General features: G+C 42.1%; 1 protein-coding gene across 1 annotated transcript in view; it reads left to right on the top strand.

Annotated features, from left to right (window-relative positions):
* Positions 1-13,868: 13,868 nt before the first annotated feature.
* PTPN4 (protein tyrosine phosphatase non-receptor type 4) overlaps positions 13,869-14,167 on the top strand; it is a 290,817-nt gene continuing 290,518 nt past the window's right edge. Inside the window, exon 1 of the mRNA XM_090279321.1 lies at positions 13,869-13,934. The gene's annotated coding sequence lies outside the window, so the exon portion shown is untranslated. The remainder of the gene's footprint in view (positions 13,935-14,167) is intronic.

The following is a 14,167-nucleotide window of genomic DNA, read 5'->3' as shown; positions in this document are numbered from 1 at the left end:
TTTTAAAATACAACTTTATTGAGTTATAATTTAGATATCATAAAATTTCCCCACTTTAAGTGTATAATTTAATGGTACTAAAATACACACAGAATTATGCAACTATCACCACAATCAACTGTAGAACATTTTCATCAACGCCCCCCACCCCCCAAGAAACCCCCAAACCTCTTAGATATCATCCCAAACCAACTGTCCCCCAGTTCTAGGCAACCACTAATCTACTCTCTGTTTAAATTTACCTGTTTTGGACTTTTCATATAAATATGTGGTCCTTTGTGATTGAAACACAGTAACCCCACTTAATTCCTTCCCCCTAATTTATATGCTGTCCTGGTAACGCATATTCATTATTTTCTTAATCCTATAACATCATTAACCCTGGCTGGTTTGGCTCAGTGGATTGAGCGTCGGCCTGCGAGCTAAGTGTCGCTGGTTCGATCTTCCAGTCAGGGCACATCAGAGAAGGAAAACTCTGACTCCAAAAAACCTCCGCTGCCTTGCGGCATACCTCTTCAGGGGAAAGGCTAAGGGAGTAAACCCCGACAGAAAATCCGGAGCCGGAGTCCCTAAGGCGGTTTGACGTTGTAGTCAACACCGGCAACTCCTGCAGCGCACCTGAAGCCAAGCTGTATTGACTCCGTCTTTCCCTTGGGCCCTTCAGCTGCGAAGAGAGGGGGGGTCTGCTGCATGGGCAACAGCAGACCCTCCATATCATCCTGCCCAGGCTCTGTAGCTTCAGCTTCACTGGAGAGGACACTCCATCCAGCGTCATCGCAAGATGTCGATTCAACACGGGAGGAGACAGATACCGTGTCACTCCCGAGTCGGACTGCACAACCATTCTCGGCGGTGCAGATAGACTCTTAAGAAGCTACACCATCGTCTCTCGAGACAGATGGCTGCCGACGACGATGACGACGAGTCTAGGGCTAGCTGCCTTTACTAGAAATCAACAGGAACTTAGGTAACTAGCTTTTAAGATAACCATTTGTTATCATACATTAGAAATTTTGCTTTGTCACCAGCAAAAGCTCAGTTATAAAACTGGTATCATTATTTAAACTGGTTAAATATTTAACAATCATACCTCTAGTTTCCAGCACTTCACATCTAGACTATTATAACAGACTTGACCTAAGGCATAGAGCAAACTCCCCTCTGTACCAAGTGCATGGGAGTAATTATTAACCAAGGTAGGGCCTGGCACATATCAGAATTGTTCCGTTGATTGATTATCATATTGATAATCAATGGGTGGCATGTCAGAATTGAGAGGAGGAAAGGGAGGGTGAGAGCTGGTACTGATATAACATCTCAGATGATTCTGAGATACACCTTATGGATAAGCATTGTCACAGTTTTAATTGGTCATTCATGTTCAATCTCTGTCCAAATCTAATTTCTTCTTTCTCAGTAGCATGAAAATAATTTTTCCTGAATCAAAAATTTCATCATCATATTCTTCTTCTTATACACTTTCATTATCAACCAGTTAATGCTCAAACTCTCTAGCCTGACTGTATAGAAACAACCTGCCCTCCTCCTCCTGCCAAGGTCCTTGGAATAAAGAAGAAGAATGGAACTTAAAAATCAGTTTATTTCACCAAACTTTTTTTTTGAGTCTCTACTATATATGGCTTCTGGGAACCCAAGAGTAAATGAAAACTAGGATCACTATTCTAAGAAGCTTACAAGTCATTTGGGGAGAAATGAAAAACTGGCCTATTGTAGCATCATGGACTATGTGCTTTGCTGGGGGAACAGCGTTGAGCCCTCTGTGAAAGAAAGATCAAGGAAGGCTTCTCAGAGTAGCCACATGAGAGCTGAAATCTAAAAGGAAGTAAGAGTTTGGCAAAGAAAGGGAAGAAAGGATATCTTTATAGACAGAAGGAAAAGACTGCATATAAAAAGATGAGGAGTAATCAGTTTTTTTAAAGTATATTTTACTGATTATGTTGTTACAGTAGTCCCAATTTTTTTTCCTTTGCTCCCCTCTGCACAGTATGCCCCCCTTACCTGCAGCAATCCCACTCCCCTTATTTCATGTCCATGGGTCGTGCGTATGAGTTCTTTGACTTCACCCTTTCCAGTATTATTCTTAACTTCCCCGTCTATTTTGTACCAATCAATTATGCTTCTTAATCCCTGCACCATTTTACCATTTCTCCCCCTCCCCGCTCTCAGCTGATAACCCTCCAAATGATCCCCATACCTATGATTCTGTTCATATTCTGGTTTGCTTAGTTGAATTTTTTTTTTATTTTTTAGATTCAGTTGTTGATAGTTGTGAGTTTGTTGTCATTTTAATGTTCATAGTTTTGATCTTCTTTTTATTAAGTAAGTCCCTTCGACATTTCATATAATAATGGCTTGGTTGATGATGAATTCCTTTAGCTTGACCCTGTCTGGGAAGCACTTCATCGGCCTTTCCATTCTAAGTGATAGCTTTGCTGGATAGAGTAATTTTGGTTGTAGGTCCTTGCTTTTCATCACATTGAATACTTCTTGCCAGTCCCTTCTTGCCTGCAAAGTATCTTTTGAGAAATCAGCTGATCGTCTTACAGGCAATTCTTTGTAGGTAACTCTCTGCTTTTCCCTTGCAGCTTTTAAGATTCTCTCTTTATCTTCAACCTTTGACATATTAATCATGATGTGTCTTGGTGCGGCCCTCTTTAGGTCTAGCTTGTTTGGGACTCTCTGTGCTTCCTGGATTTGTATGTTTATTTCCTTCACAAAATTTGGGAAGTTTTCCTTCATTATTTTCTCACATAAATTTTGAATTCCTTGCTCTTCCTCCTCTACTTATGGCTCCCCTATGGTTCAGATGTTGGCACGTTTAAAGTTGTCCCAGAGGTTCCTAAGCCTCTCCTCATTTTTTTCAATTCTTGTTTCCTCATTTTGTACTGGTTTACTGTTTTTTTCTTCCTTATGTTCCAAATCATTGATTTGAATCCCAGTTTCCTTCCCTTCACCATTGGTTTTGTGTGGGTTTTCCTTCGTTTCATTTAGTATAGCCTTCACTTCTTCCTTTATGCGTTTGCCGTACCTTAGCATATCTGTCAAGCCTGTGAACATCTTTATCACAGTGTTTTGAACTCTGTGTCTGTTAGATTGGCTATCTCCTGGTTTGTTAGGTTGACTATCTCCTCATCACTTAGTTCTCCCACTGGAACCTTGATTTGTTCCCCCTCTTGGGCTATACTTCTCTGTCTCCTCATCTTGACAGGCTCCTGTGTTTGTTTACCTCTGTGTCTTAGGCAGAGCTGTTGCTCCTGTTGTAAGGGGCAGAGCCTTAGGTATTTGTCAGTACAGGCAACCCGTTTAACCATATTATGACTCTGTGTGGGGGGTAGGGGTCTGAGAGGTAACAATGCCACTTGCTCAGCACTTGCCCCTTTTCCAGGCACTTCCACTTCATATGGGACTGGCACCTCTCTAGCTGTTGCCCTGTCTGTCGTTCCCAGGGTGGGTGGGTCTGCAGATATTCTAGGACCATGGGGTCCTTTAAACAAGGAGATTGCTGATAGACCAGCAGTTTCTTCCTCCGCTCCAACCCCCACTGGTTTGCACAGTCAAAAGCAATGAGACTTTATTTTCCCTGGCACTGGGACCATGAGCTGTGCAGTCTAATCTGGTACTGGGAGCATTCCCCAGGTGTCCCTGCCAACTTTTTAAAACATGTGACTGCACCTTCCGCCAGCCTGCTGCTGCTGCCGCTGCCACCTCCACCACACCGCATCCTCTCCACCCCGGCTCTGCCCCTCTTACCTGTCTGGATGAGTATTTCTTCTTTATATATTTGTTTGTTGGACTTCCATGCAGCTCAATTTTCTGGAACTTCTGCTTCTCTCTAGTTTTGAGGTAGTTGTATTTTTTCTTAGTTGTGGAGAGAGATGCAGCATGTCTGTCTAGGCCTGCATCTTTGCCGGAAGCGATTTTATTTATATTTAACAAAAATATTGGTGCATGACTGATTGGTCCTTCATTCCAGGCAGTTTAAGAAGCGTTGATCTAGAGGGCAGGCATACTTCTTTCACATTGATGCTGTATTACGTTTGGTGCCTCTCCAAATAGAAGCTGTGGTTCTTAACCCTGCTGCAAAGAATCACCTTGGGAGATAAAAACATATCTTTATCTACATCCATATCTGTAGAGAGAAGCCTGGGCTCCAGTTTGACCAATTAAGTGAGAATGGAATTGGGATCAAAGTGGGGCAAAGTCTTCAGTATTCATTAGAAACTCTATTGGTGTTTCTAAAATGTGGTCAAGGATGAAGAATCCTTAAAGTGGGAGGTATCGGCCAATGATTGAATGAATGACTAAAGCATGTCAGCCAGCCAACAGTAGGTGTTATTACACACCTGAAGCACACATGACAATACTGTACCAGGTGCTGAGAACAGGCTACAAAGACACAAAGATTAATGAAGGCATTCTAATTCGATGTTAAATCTCCTACGGACAAAGCCAACACATAAAAAAGAACATCAACCAATAAACCCACAGTATTCATCTTCAAATAAAGGGACTTTTATACACTATACTGGGATGGAACATCCCTTCACCCCTTTTAATAATTCTCCACTTAATGGAGGTTCCTCAGGCTATGTTTTCTATTTGGGCAAAGAAGCACTAGATGTCACTCAAGGTACCTCAGGCACCACTCTCCTAGCTCCATCCAGCCTCCAATTCTGTATCAGATCCTTTTCTTCTTCAAACCTTGCCCCTGAAACCCACAACTTCCAAAGAAACCACCCAAACCTAAGGCACAAGATGTTCTAGTCATCTGATCTCCTTCTAGTGCTTTCCCTAGGATCCTAGGTTCCCCTCATTAATTTACTTATTTGAGAATAACTGAGGGCTGATTATGTATCAGGCATTAAGTTAGACTGTGATGAAATAATGTGAGTGAAACAACTATGGTTCCTACTGTAATGGAGTTTACAGTTTAATCAATGAAAGCACTTCTCATACTAATTTGTATTGTTTATTTACTCATTAATTCTCCCTTAGATCAGAAGCTCTCAAAGATATTTTGGTTATCACACCCAATGTAAGAGACATTTTACATCATAACCCACATGCACACAAACATAAATTTAAAGTTTCCCAGTATCATCTTTATTTTCACTTTGTGGGACACATTTTGATATTTTCCAGTCTAGTTCATTTCTTTCTCTCTCTCTTTCTTTCTTTCTTTCTCCTTCCTTCTTTCCTTCCTTCCTTCCTTCCTTCCTTCCTTCCTTCCTTTCTTTCTTTCTTTCTTTTTTTAAAAGATTTTACTTATTTTCAGAGAGAGGGTAAGGGAGGGAGAAAAACACTGATTGCTTGCCTTTCACACCCTTCCACCACTCCCAACAGGAGACCTGGCCCTAAACCCAGGCATGTGCCTGGGGAATTGAACTGGCAACCTTTCAGTTTTCAGGCTGGTGCTCAATCTACTGAGCCACACCAGCCAGGGCTAGTACGTTTCTTTTTTACAAAATACTAGTCATGACCCTCCAAATTGATATCATAACCCATTAATAAATGATAACCTAAGAATGAAAAATATTTGTTTTGAGGTCAAGGGCCAATTCTTACCTGTATTCCTGGTATCTAATAAATAATAAGTGAGCAGTATGTGCTTTTATTTTTTTAAGTGAAAATTATAATGACTAATTTGTACTAATATTTAAAATTAAGACTTAGATACAGGTTAAGTGCCATGTAATATGGATAACCAGTGTCCTAAGAATGTACTTATATATGCAGATTGTAGTCACATATATCTGCAGTTAATTTTTCAGATAATATATTGATCTTATGCAAGGCACACCATGTACATTGTTGATGTAATTTAACATTTCGGTCACAATCATGGGCTCGTATTTGAAGTTTATACAATTAAAAACATGCTCATCTTGGAAAAAAGTTATGAGAAGAAATTAACTCTTTTGGATAACAAAATTTATTAGAAATTCTAGTATCTAAAAAACTTGGTATAAAGGCCTCCAATAATGTATACACCCTTATCCACAGAGTGGATTATGTGAACATGTTAGCTTGCCTGGCAAAACAGACTTTGAAGATGTGATTTAAGGATCTTGAAATGGGAAGATTATGGTGGATTCTATGGGTGGGTCCAATGTAATCACAAAGATTCTTAGAGATTTGAACTCGCTAGGCTGCTGGGTTTGAAAATGGAAGAGGAGCCATGAACCAAGTAATGCAGGTGGCTTCTAGAAGCTGGAAAAGACTAGGAAAGATATTCTCACCTCGAGCCTCCAGAGGGAATATAGCCCATAGATATATTTTGGAGTTATATCCAGAACTGTAACATAATAAATTTGTGTTGTTTTAAGCCACTGCAGTTGTGGTAATTTGTTACAGCAGCAATGGGAAACAAATACAGAGATAAAATAGATTGCTCAATCGAATAAACTAAAAAATTTCTAAATCAAAATTTAGAATTTAGTATCTGATAAAAGCAATTTAGCAAACAACTGTGTGTGTGTAATGAATTATTTAATAATGATGAACTGTATAGTCATTAATAAAAATAATAAAGCTGGATCCCTCTCTTCTTATACCCAGAATTACTTTCAGATTGGCCATAGATTAAGTATTAAAAAGAACACATAAAATATCGGTTTTTATTTTGATTGAGGAAAATACAAAACCCAGAAATTATTAGGAAGAGGTGGAAAATAGTAACTCACACATTATTGGTGTGTGCAATTGATAGTTGATTTGGCGACATTTATCAAAATTAAACATACCCAAACACTTCGACCCAGCAATTGCCTTTCCAGGAATTTATCTTTTTGTTAAAATAATTTTTATTTATTGATTTTAGAGATAGGAAGGAAGCAGGGGAGAAAGAGAGAAAGAGAGAGAGAGAGAGAGAGAGAAAGAGAGAGAGAGAGACATTGATTTGTTGTTCTACTTGTTTATGCATTCTTGTATGTGCCCTGACTGGAGGTAGAACCCTCAACCTTGGCATTTTGGGATGATGCTCTAACGAACTGAGAGCTACCTGGCCAGGGTCAGGAGTTTGTCTTAAAGAAATTATTAGTTATGCATACAAAGCTTTATGATGAAAATGTTCTTTACAGCATTGTATGTAATAGCAAACAACTGGAAACTGCCTATATGTTCATTTATTATAGAAGATTAAATACATTATATTATAGCCCTTAGAAATATGACATAATCTGTTCTGTAAAGATTTGTAAGTGAAATATAGTATATGTGTTATAATTCCTTGTATGTAGGGAAAAAAAAACATACATTTAGCTTACATAGGCAGAGAAAGTTCTGGAAGTATATACAAGAAGTTGCCAATAGCGCTTACCTTTGGAGAGTGGAATTGGGAGTAAGAAGTGTTTGATTTTTAAATTTTTACATTTTTCTGCGTAGTTCTTGATTCCAGGGATTGTTAACTTAGGTCTTCTGCTGCAGAAGGAAGGAAGGAAGGAAGGAAGGAAGGAAGGAAGGAAGGAAGGAAGGAAGGAGGGAAGGAAAGGGAAGAGAAGAGAAGAAAAGAAAAGAAAGAAAAGAAAGAAAGGGAAAAAAAAACTTTTGGCAAGTGAAGAGTGGAGAGGGAAAGTGCCATGTTGACAGAGTGACCAAATCTGGGCCAGCTGCATCAGAGATAAATGCCACCTAATTAAAAACAAAAAACAAAAAACCATATTGTATATATTGCCTCTATGATTAAAGGAAACCCAAGCCACAGAATTCTAAACTTGTTGGAAAAAATATATGATACCTATTTAAAGGCATAAGTTATTTACATTTGTTTGTTTTATTCTGCTTTGCTTTTAGTTATGCCTGAAGACTCCAGACAGGTAAAAAGATAAATTTTTCCCTTAATTGTGCAGCTAAGGCAGATATATATCTAATTAAGGTCACATGTCAGAGACAAGGTGTTTGAAAGGCTGAATACCTTGTAGGTCCCACCTGGCCAGTTTAGGCAAAAAAAAAAAAAAAAAAATCAAGTTACTTTAAGTCATGTGTTTTTTAATGTTAACATTCATACCACTCTGAAACTCTACCTACTAAGATGAGTCCAGCTTTCCTTTGGAGGTCTCCTCCCTAGGTATCACAAGTAACCAAGGGTTACTCATCTCTTCCAAAGGGTCCTCCCGAATTGCTGGTGGGTGTCGGGGTGTAGTGGGTGGGCTAGTGTCAGCCCCAGTGCCTGATCAAGTTTCTTCTCTGCTGCCTTGTGGCTGACAGTGGTCATTGCAAGGTCCAGACAGCCTGGCTAGGCTACACTGGCTAAAACAAATGTATATTCACTCTTGGCCATTTAGGAGAGGCCCTAATGTCAACCACACAGCGCAGACCAGCCCTTCCTTGCTAATTACCCTCCAAGTGTGGACACAGCCTTGCTCTTATTCTCCCAAAGCACAGCCAAAGGCCAGCTGCAGACAAGGGGAGAAATCAGTCAATAGCAGTATCTAGTAGTGTTTGAGGCCACTTTTAAAAAATTTTTATTTTTATTTTTTATTTTAGAGAGAGGGGAAGGGAGGAAGGAGAGGGAGAGAAATATCAATTGGCTGCCTTTTGTATGCGCTGGGACTGGGGACCAAACCTGTAACTCAGGCATATACCATGACCAGGAATCAAATCAGTGACCTTTTGGTTTGCTGAACAATGCCCAACCAATTGAGCCACACCAGCCTGGGGCACAGCTACTTTTAAATAAAAAACAATCTTGCTAACTCTATAATGTTAAATTATTTAAATTATGTTTCTTAATTAAGTGTAAACATAAGACTAGGTATACCTTATTCTCACAGCAATTCTACATCTATAAAACTGAAACAATATTGCGAATTAATAAAATCAAAAATTCAATCAATATTATTATGTAATGAGGTTGATAACGTTGTTTTGCTGAAATTAAGTTGTTCTTTGCAATGAGAATATGGAACTCACTGTTATTATACAGGCTTTTAAAGACATGTTTATAATTGACTCAATTATCCCAATATTCTTCTCTATTTGAATTTCTGTGAAACTTTTGTACAATGTGCCACAAGACCATTTGAACTTCACTTAGCCAGAACACTGTTATCTCCACAAAAAGTATTCTATTCTTTTCTCATTAGCCCAAGAAAATTAAAGTTATAGGTTTTGGTGCTAAATAAAAAAAAATCAAGTGGCAGTGTTTAATCATAAGGTGGTATCAAAATGATCCAGAATAGGCATATATTAATTTTTAAAAATTATAATTTAAATAAGAGCAAAATCTATATAGATAATTTGCAATATACATGATTCCATTTATGTAAAATGTCCAGAGTAGGCAAATCCATAGAGACAGTAAATTAGTGGTTGTCACGGGCTAGGGGTAGGAGGGAATGGAGAGTGCCCATTAATGGGTATGGATTTGTTTTCTTGATGAAAATGTTCTGGAATTAGATAGTGGCCATGGCTGCACAACTTTCTAAATACACTATATAAAGCATTGACTTGTACATTTGAAATTGGTGAATTTTATGATACATATATTATATCTCAAGTTTTAAAAGGTGACTTCACTGTTTTCCTAAAGAATAGTAGATGGATATGAGGCTTACATTTATTTATCTAAGGGGTTCACCTGTGGCGTTTCCAAAAACAAAGGGTGTTCCCCTTCAGCCCCTCCAATGTTGAGACTACTGCCATATTTATATTTTACTCAGATTCATATTTGTATACAAGGTCACAGTGGTTTATGAATGGGGGTGGGAGAAATGGGCTGGAGAGGGAAGGTCTGGAGATAGGAAGATTAGTCGGTGGACTAGCAACAAGGCTCTACAATCTAAACCAGACCAATATCACCCAGAGACACAGTAACTTACCAGATTGAGGCTCAGGAAGAGCCTGCTCTGTCCCAAGTACCTTCCTAAAATTCCACCAGTTTAGATTTAAGCATTTCATTCTTTCAACAAACTTTTTTGACACCAGGCAGTGTCATCAGACATTACAGGGGATACAAAGATAACTAAGACAAAGTCCTTGCCCTCGAGTATCTTACTATGTAGTAATAGTGATAATGTTACAGAACCCCTGGGCTGCTCCAGTTGAAAACAAACCCACGGGCTCTTTAGTTAGGGGCCCGATTGCCCGCCGCCAAAATTATAACTCTCAATACCAGAGTTTGGTGAAAAGAAAAAGAATTGTTTATTTAACAGTTATATAGATTTAGTTATTTGCGGATTTCTGTTGTTAAGTCTTATGCTCTTTAAAACACCCACAAACACATATCCTTGCCTCCCCCCCTTCCAAACCAGGCTAGTTTTAGGAAAGTCAGAGAAACTGTTTCCCTACTTTCCAAACACAGTTCAGCTTTACCAGCAGCTGCCAATCATTCAATCTGATTGGGGAGGTCCTTTCTGTGCTGTGGTGCCCTCCAGCTCTCAATGCAGAACCACCTGGATTCTCAGCCTCCTTGCAAACTGCCTTCTTCCTGCAAACCGCGCGGATCTTCTCTCCTTCTCAAAACCGTACGGTGAGAGCCTCTTAAAGCAGCCTGGAGACCCCTTCTCCAAGCCACATGGAGAAGGCCCCTTCACCAAGCCACGTGGAGGGAGCACACGAGAGAGCGAGAGAGCGAGAGCGAGCGCGCGAGCGTGCCAGAGAGAGAGTCAGAGCGCCAGAGCCAGAGCGCGAGTGAGAGCCTGAGTCTGAGAGCGAGAGAGTCAGAGCGCCAGAGCGAGAGCGCGAGCCAGAGAGCGAGAGTCCCAGAGCGAGCATCTGAGAGAGTCTGCAGCTGCTTATATATCCCTGACTGTGTCATCTGACGCAATGGGCGTTGCAAACAGTTCTGACCATTCACAGAACTTTACGTAGGCTCTGTGTGCTTTTTCCATACCGTCCCCTGGTTCAAGACTCCTCCCATCTGCCTGAGGCTTTGGATGCATTAAATCCATTTGCATAAGAAAGACAGTAGCCACCAGCCTCAGGCATGTGGAAGCATTTGAAAAGCTGCTTACTTCTCCCCATCCCCCAGCAGCAAACTCTGGGGATTTTTGGACTCCCCTGTTTCTGTAACAATAAGATTCACACAGGGATAAGTATCATATTAAAAAATGTACACTGTGATAAGAAAAAGCAAGGTATAAACCTAGAACTATCAATGTGAAAGGAGGAAGAAATTACTTCTTACTTCTGGTGGAAGTCCCGTTGTAATCTGTTGTTAGCAGGTGACTTGATGTGGATAGGTTGAGATGAAGTGAAGAGCATTTTAGTAGAGGGAATAGCATGAAAAAAGACACAGTGATACAGAGATTTGATCAGATCACTGGGAGGAGCAGGGAGAGGCCTTAGGTGGAGGGTGCCCAAGGTAATGGTGAACAGTCTAGGATGGTTTTGGCTGAGAAGCTTAATGCCTCCAGAACACATGGAATTGTGGGGTAGAGCATATGAAATAAAAGAAGGGCTCTTGGAGGGGCGCTGGCTCTCTCAGGGTCTCTCTGCCTCTCTTTTCCTTGGGGATGCCTGGATGTGATTATCCTGCAGCTGCCTGCATTTCCCTATGGATGGTATTTTGTATAAGAAGTGTTAGGGATAAAGAGGCAAGCCAATGACTCTCAAACCAGTTCAGGAGATAATTAACAGATAAATCATGGAAATAACATTCCGCAGCTCCTCACACATATCTCTGGGATCAAAAGGAGGAAGGTTGCTGGTTCGATTCCCAGTCAGGGCACATGACTAGGTTGCACGTCAGGTCCCCAGTTGGGGGCGGGAGTGAGAGGCAACCACACAGTGATGTTTCTCTCCCTCTCTTTCTCCTTTCCTCTCTCTCTAAAAATAAATAAATAAATAAAACAGATAAATAAGTTATTTATTTTTTAAAAAAAGGAGGAAGATTGTCATCACCAAACATAGAGAAATGGGAAGATGTAGCTAGATAACTTTGCAAATAAATTGGAGATAGACCTATAACTAGATTACCCTTAGTTAATCACACCCTGAGTTAAGTAGTTAATTGTGTTAGATTGTGAACCCGGATTAACCAGTAATGGAGAAACAGGGAGGAAGGAGGGGGAGCTAATAACATTAGCATAAAACCGGTTTTCTTTGTCTATTTCACTCACACATGATCCTGGCTGATGGTGCGCCCGGCTCTGCAGACTTGTGAATAAATGCCTCGCTTTGCTGCTGAAGTCCTGTGTCCCCATGATTTATTGTGAGTGTTTCTCACAGAAGGAACTCCAGGCACAGCCTAGGATCAGGCTGGGCTGGCAGAGGGTGGCAAGGTTATTCTTTGGGTGTTCTAGAGGGGATGAGCTCTGAGGCGGAAGCCTGCCATTCTTCCAACGTTGTGTAGCTTTTGTGCCTTATGTTTTAGTTTGTAAACTAATCCTACAGAAATGGGATGATTAAAACTAACAGGGGGAATGATAGAATTCAGGTGTTAAGAGTTTAGCCTTGATAGATTTTAAGTGATTAAAGCTGTGGCTTGAAGGCCCAAGTGATTACTGCATGTGGAAAGCTGTTATTCCAAAATTGTGAAGCTTTTGAATAAAGATTCCTTTCCTTTGTCACCAAACTTTTGCCTCTGGAATTTTGCCTAGAGAGTGGTGGCAGGCCGCAGGACCCCAGTTGCTGTTCCCTAACATAAAGGCTAGCTCTGGTGAAGCTGCTGAAGCTAAGAGCGAGAAGAGCACAAAGGCGCCAGGCTACAGGAAAGTTCACTGACAAAAAACAAACGAACAAACAAAAACTGCAAAAGAAGTGGGACAGTTCCCAAATCCTTCCTGCCATCATTCATCTGAGATCGCCTAGTCCGTAGGCACCTGCATCTGTCTTATCAACAATGTATCATCAATAAAACATGAGAATGCACCCAGGAAACATGATAACACCAAATTCATATGCGTTACTAGAATCAATTAATTCGTTTTTTAAAAGTACACGGTTCCTGGCACACAGACGCCACCCATTTGATAAATGAACGTTTGTTCTTTGTTTTAGAGACTATATTTAGGAGGGGAAATTATTCAAAATCTATATCCTTTATTAGCACTTAAGTTGGGAGGACCTGGGCACATAGGTTTGGTTTTCCCCTTTAAAACTTAGGTTTCTTGCCTCTGACCGGTCCCCTTAGGTCACAGTAGGTCCTGGAGGGAAGATGTTCTAGTAACCAATCGCTGCGGGGCCCGGGGGCGGAGCCACAGCGCTCCGCCTTCTCCCAGCCCACGCTCCCCAACCTCCCCAGGGCCTGCTTTCCTCGCACCTGCGTGTTCTCCAGCGTACTGGCTGGTGCAACCTCTGCAGCCGGCGCTAGCGAGGAAGGGGTTTGGCCCCACTATCGCGAGATTGCCTCCTGCCGCCGCTGCTGCGGGTCTCTGACTGGCGGTGTCTGCGCAGCCGCCATGTTCGGTTGCTATGCTGTGGCCTGGGAGACCGGGTGTGCTTGAGGGAGGCGGAGGAGAAAGAGGCGGGGGACGGGGTGCCTCCTGCACTCTCACCCACAAACGCTGGCCGAGATTACCCGCCCCCTTACCGAGCGCTGCGCGTTTTTCTGCTCCTCACACCTCCCCCTCACATTGTTCTCTCAGGTCTCCTGGGTCCCCAGGGGTTGAATCTGGTACTTGACCCGTGGAGGGGAGAGACTTGGCTTTGGCCAAAGGGTCAAAGTTTGGGGGGCCAAACCCCCTCCTGGGGTCCCCCTCTCCCACGGCACTCTCGGGGGCTGTGGATTATCTCATCCCCGCAGGGAGGTGAGAGTGTGTGCCAGCCGCCCGCCTCCTTCCAGTGGCCCTGCGGTATGAGGTGGTGCTGGCAGCTCCCGGCCGTGGCGCGGCCCCTGCAGCGGCGGTTGCCGGGAGGACGCTGACGGAGCCCCCAGGAGCGGCGCAGCGGACGCGCTTCTCCCAGCGCGCCGGGGCCTTCGGGGCCTTCAGGCTTTTCTTCTCCAGCCGAGAGGACGCGGCTGTGACACGAAGGTAAGAGGCCCTCGGGTTTCCACCAGCTTCTCGGCCCTGCATGTTGTACGCAAGGCCGTTGTTACCTGGGGCGTGTGTGGCTTGTTGAAGGTGAGCCAGGTAGGGCAAGCCGGAGGTACACGGTTGATTTAAAAGGAAGGAAAAATATGATGCTCTTTCCCCGCCCCATCCGTCTTTCCTGCACCTCAGCTCTCGGAGCTCCTGGAGGTAAGAGTTGGAATCTGTTCTGGATG

Source organism: Furipterus horrens, unplaced genomic scaffold (genome assembly GCF_987537825.1).
Source record: "Furipterus horrens unplaced genomic scaffold, mFurHor1.1.pri manual_scaffold_1, whole genome shotgun sequence".
Classification (NCBI taxonomy): domain Eukaryota; kingdom Metazoa; phylum Chordata; class Mammalia; order Chiroptera; family Furipteridae; genus Furipterus; species Furipterus horrens.
The sequence above is the reverse complement of the archived record's forward strand: the minus strand, read 5'-3'. Positions and strand labels throughout refer to the sequence as shown.